This window comes from Planococcus citri, chromosome 1 (genome assembly GCF_950023065.1).
Source record: "Planococcus citri chromosome 1, ihPlaCitr1.1, whole genome shotgun sequence".
Lineage (NCBI taxonomy): Eukaryota > Metazoa > Arthropoda > Insecta > Hemiptera > Pseudococcidae > Planococcus > Planococcus citri.
This window is the reverse complement of record NC_088677.1, coordinates 75,288,848-75,295,103: the sequence shown is the minus strand read 5'-3', so window position 1 is coordinate 75,295,103 and position 6,256 is coordinate 75,288,848.

Below are 6,256 nucleotides of genomic sequence, written 5' to 3'. Positions count from 1 at the left end.
AACGATGTTGTTGTTTTGTAGTGTAAGGTAACGAATGTAGGAAGCGCTGCGCTGCAAATTTAGAATTTTTAAATTAAATTTAAAATTTAAAATTATAAAAAAATTTTCAAAATTCAAAAATAAATTCAAAAATTCAAAATTTAAAAATGAAACGAGGCATTCTGCCATTTTTGAATTTTGATTTTACCATTTGTAAAGTAAGCGGCACAAGGCACAGGCACAAGCACAACTGCACGAGGGTCATTTTCAAAATTATAATGAAAATGACCCTCGCGCAAATTCTCAAAAATGAAAAATTGTACATAATTATATAATTTTCATTTTTGAGAGTAATTTAGTTCACTGTTCACTTCAAGGCGAAAACTGCAAAAAGGCGAAGAATCAAAAATCGTAATTTCGCTCAAATGAGCTAGAAAGCTGAAATTTAGAACGTTTCCTATTCTGGAATCTGGACCTCTGACCTCTCAAATCGATTGGAAGTACTGGTTCTGGTGCCTCAGTGGAATTTTTGGAACATTGGAAGTTGTAGCTTTTAAAATCAAAGGCGAAAAAATCAAAAGTTTACCTAGAGGTAATTGAGCTTTGTAGTGCGGGACTTTAAGTTTCAGTAGGAAAACTGAATCTGAAAATTCTAATTCAAACATGTTTTGAAGGGAGGAGGTCAGGAGGCTGGCGCTGGAGGAAATCAACATTTTCATACTTTCAAAGAAATTAACCTAACTGGAAAATTTCAAACTTTGATCGAAAAAATGATAAGTCTTGCAAGGGATGGGAGGAGGATCAAAATTCAAAATTTATTCATCTAATCATCTAAAGGTATAAAATAAAAATTCTGAAATAGCCAACAAAATAAATAAGACTTTTTCGTAATTATTTTGCTCAAAATCAAGACCACACTTTTTAGTTTTTTATATGCACCAAGACCCTAACATAGAAACCAGTACCTATAGTACCTACGAAAGTTGGCAAAGAAATAAGAATCAAAATCAAATGATAAATTTCGAATTCGACAAAACATTCGGAAATTGGAATTCGAATGTTGGATTGGATTAGTTGAGCTCAAGCTTTCATCATCTTCCACTATAAATTATTTAACGTACCCGTTTTGAAATAAATACGAAAGCCAAAAGACAGGAAAGCAATGATGCAATGAAAGCATTTTCTTCCAATAAGACAACTTTCCATAAAAGAATAGAAAATCAAAATTTGTGACATAGGTACCCAGATAATTTCTTCTGCTTTTCTTAAAGCGGTTATCAGTTTATCTCCACAATTGTTTCAATTTCAAAAAACAAATTAAGATTTCGAAATATGTTAAACATATGCAGATTTTCTCTTCGTATTCTCATATGCATCCAAAACTCACTCATCTCACTTCTTTTTGAAACAATAAAGTGCCTTATCTACTAAGTAATTTTTCTGCACAGACATGAATGATTTTATTCATCTATAAAGATAATTTTCCGATTAAATTCAAAACGATGATCACTGACCGATCAGTATTATCTACCTAACAAAATGGAAATCTTGAATTTTACGAAAAGATACTCACGATATTCCTATACCTAGGTACTTTCAAATTCTAAAAGTAATAAGACATATCTAAAGATGCATCATCGGTCATAATATACCTAGTTATGCGATATTTTCTAGTTTGTTGTAAAGTGCTACAGTTCGTTGATGTGATTTTCTCGCGAGTCGTTATTCGTTAACTTAGTTGTTTGGCAATAGGTTCCGCCGTGTTTACAATGAAACCGTACGTACGTTTCTCTACTCTCTTCGCATTCTTTCATTCAATTGAGTTGATTTCAACGTCGTTTTCTTTTCTAATCTAATACTTACTGTTGTTTCTTTATTCAAAATTTACGAATCTACCTAAATGAATTAATTACGTATCATATTCGCGTTCGTCTACGGTCTAATATACCTAGATATCTGTGTAACGAAAATCATCAATGTTGTTGTTGAAGTTTCGAAATTGTTCTTCGTTTATTTTGTGGTTTCGTCGCACCACCTCCTCCTTTAAAGTTTAGTTATGATCGAGAATAATGCTATTTCAAAGTCGTATTTTACGGCAAACTGAGTCTGCAATTCATCTAACGTCTTTGTTCGAAACGATTTATATGGAAGGTGAACCCGATAGGCAACTTATTTTACATGATTTTTTTATTTTAATTTTTTTTACGAACAATGTTCTACAGACGGATTGAATTTCAATTCTATTTTTATTAAATTATTTTTCGTGAGCTTTTCTATTGCATTGATCCAAAGATCAATTTCAAGATTCGGATTTAATAATTTGGTGGCTGTTCGGTTTCATTGATTGATTCATTAATTAATCGTTTTTATGTAGACATCTGGGCGTTCTTTGATCGGTTTAATGCGTTTCTAAGGTTCGTCCAGTGTTTATTTTTTCGCAAGTGTTCGATAGATAGATCATTGTTCTTCGGCGTACCTCTTCTTTTTCAAAGTGTTTTTTCATTTGCAACAATTTGCGAAAACAATAGGTAGGCCTACCCATGTACTATTTTTACTCTAGAAATCCAATAAACTAAATTCCGAACCTGTATTTGTGGAAATCGAAGAAGCTCCGGTTCTCGACAGCTCTTTCTATGGTTCTAGTTTCAACTTTGGCTTTCCATATCCCCAATTTCAAACCATCTTCATCGCCAAAATGATAGGTAAGTACTTGACATTTATTATATGTCTTCGCATGGTTACGACAAGTCGACAACTTTCAATATTGTTACCGTTGTTCGTCGTCAAAGTTACATTATCAATTATTATCATCATTATGATTGTTATTAGGATAATACCTTACTGTTATTGTTTCGAGCTGCTTCTGTTTTCAAGTAAGGTATCATTTCTCTACACTCCTCTTTCAACTTTTTATCCCAAATCGTTGCTCTATCTTCATCTCCTTATCGAAAGGCGAAAGTATTCTTAGATTTTTAGTGTGCGTAACACACTATTGGTTTCGCTTTGAGAAATTGAAATTTCAATTACAATGAATGTTCTCTTAAGCTATCCAACCGTTTTTTGTACCTATTGGACACCATTTGAGAATCATTAAGGCGGAGGGAATAGATTAATTTTCATTCAATTCGGATGGGTAATTGCTGAGTAATTGCAATTTTAGTTCATTATTTTAATGCATTAAATCCTAAAAAAGGGAAAAGGGGACTTGTAGAACACCTGCCGCTCATTGTACCCTGCTATACCCCCAGTCTATTCCATCACCAGCTGTGTTTCATTGTACCCTGTTACACCCCCAGTCTGTTAGCTGTAAATTCCAAGTGGGCGTGGTTTGGTGGGGCATTTACCAAACAAATATATTATTTTAATGCCCTAACCCTCGTAGCAAAGTTGTGGCTGAGTGGTTAGGGCATGTAGGTAGGAATAGGAAATTTAGGGACCCAGGTTCGAATCCCCGTGAGGTAAGTAGGTAGGTGACGGATTTTTCGTAGGAAAATTGGATAGGTAAATGCTTTGGAGTTACTATGTAGTACATGGTAATGGGGCAAAAATAATGCTGAAACTGAGTTATGAATTATGATATCATTTCCTAACTAAAAATTCATTTCATTAATTTTTTGTCTACCTATAGCCATAAGTATAAAGTAAGAATTACTTGACATGAATAATTTTTAACTTTTTACTTATAATTTAAAAATTACTTCAAAATGAGAAATTAAACTAATTTTTGTACAATTGAAACATGTAATTTTTATTATCATGATTTGTGACGCGGCCAGCGATACCATACCATATGTCGGCAAAAATTTTTTTCGTTTTATTGTGGTTTCTGGTAGTGTTTTTCTTCCTCTTTTCAATGGTGCAAACAGATTTTCAAAATATTAAAATCTGACAAATTTTCAAAATTTCAAAGTTGCGTATTTTTTGAAATTCAAAAACCAAAATTCTGAGAAAAACGTGTTTGAAAGTTTGGGTTATTTTTGTAACATTTTTAAATTTTTTTTTTTTTTTTTTTGATTTTCTTCATCTTTTAATGGTTTTACATCATAATATTTTTTTTTTTTTTTGACATTTTTTTATGAAAAGCACTTTTGTAAAACCGGTTTTTCACCACTAAAACGACGTGTTTGAGATCGGTGGGTACACCCATTCCAAAGTATAGGCTTCATAGTATATGAATCGACAAAAAAATTTTTTTTGATATTTTCTGACTTTTTCCATGAAAACGCGATTATCTCAAAAAAAAGTTTTCCGACATATGGTATGGTATCGCTGGCTGCGTCACATTTAGTAAAAATTATTAAAACAAAATGATTTTTACTATTGGTACCTATAGCAAAATTTATTAAAATGATAAGTTTTACTATACGATTATAGTAAAAATTATTGAATGGGATCTGGTACTTAATTGTGAGTATTTAGTTAAATTTTTTTGTAAAAATTACCTATATTTTTTTAGTGTAATTTAGAGGCAATGCAAATTCTTAACATATTTTATAAGATTTAATTCTTAATTTAGAATAAAAAGCAAGTTCTGAAAATTGGTTTGAAAATTTATAAATTTGAAGACAATGGAAATTCTAAACAAAATAATATGAAAATTTGTATTTGGAGACGCTGAGAATTCCAAAAATTGATTAAAAGTTCTGTAAGTTGCAGATAATGTGAACTTGAAAATTATATGAAATAATATTGTAATATTTATTAAGAAGATGAGAATTCTGAAAAATTGGAGGCAATGTGAATTCCAAAAATTGAGTAAACGTTTTACAATTTGTGGACAATATGAACTTGAAAATTGAATTTGAAATTTTTTAATTTAAAGACAATAAGAATTCTGAAAAATTATTCAAAATTTGACTTTTTAGAGGCAATGTGAATTCTAAAAATTGATTGCAAATTTCCTAACTCAGCAGCAATGCAAAATTCTGAAAATTTATTGAAAACTTTATGAAATTGTAGCGATGGGGAATTCGGGAAATCGATTTGAAATTTTCGTTACCTTAATGCCAAATCCGAGTATGTCCATCCAAAAAAACATCGTCGTTTTGCGTCACTGATAAGGCTCTGGGAAGCCCTGAATTCACAAATTTGCATCCGAGTACAGTTAAAATGCACCACCGAAGATGCACGAAGCTGACTGATGTTCAATCAGAACTCAACGAACCCTTCCGAGCATATCCGAGCCTTATCAGTGATGCGTAAAATCGTCCTTTTTTTGTATGGACATACTCGGATTTGGCATTAAGGTAACGTTTTGTAAATTTTAAAACAATGCAAACTATGAAAAACAACTAGAAATTTCTTAATTTAGAAGCAATACAAGCTTATAAATTATTCTGAAATACCTATTGTAATTTGGAAAATATGAAAACACTGAAAAACAATTATTATTTTGAAGCAGTGAGAGTTTCAAAAATTCTCATCACTGTGACATGGTTGATTCACTTATGCACTACCTAGATGTAATAACGGTTATAGCTGTAGAAAAGGCAGCTAGCTACGCACACTTTGCAGCTAAGCTCTGCTTAGCTGTCTAGTTTTAATTATTTTCAAACATGCATGCATGTGAAAAAAAAAACCAATAATAATTTGAATCCAATTGAATGTTAAATTGAGTTGAATAACAATAATTTAAAAAAAAACAACAACAACAACAGTGAATATTACTGAAATTGAATTAGGTAGGTACACAAAACATAGCTTGAAATACCTAGTTGAAATCGGCTGAATTAAATCGAATTTAATACTTAAGGTTTTTCTATTTTTCAATAAATCCGGATAAAACTCTAGGTAGATACGAGATTTTTGCAAGTTTTCAAAAAAATGAAATGTGCAGACCCTCCGAGTAGAAAACACATCTATCTACTTATCCGTGTAAAAATATCAAGTAATAATTTGAAACTGACTTCATTTTTACAGTCCTATGCTAGCTATTGGAATAGATTACCGAACAAGCTCAATAAGTATTATTCCATGAGAATTGAGAAGCAGCCGCGCAGCGCCGAACAAGTGCTGGACACAATAATTACCATACATTAAACAAGTGAGAAAAATGTTGATGTTTGAATTTGATAAAAATTGTGACGATTTTATAATGAAGATTTTATTCGTTCGCAGATTAAAGACCCGATGATAATGTTCTCATTACAAATTACCGTCGTCTATTACCTACTCACACAGACCTTGATCCATTGATCAAAATTCATTATCACTCAATGAGCGCAAAATTCCGCCACATAGTACGCATACGAAACAGTCTTCGGGTTCGACATCGATA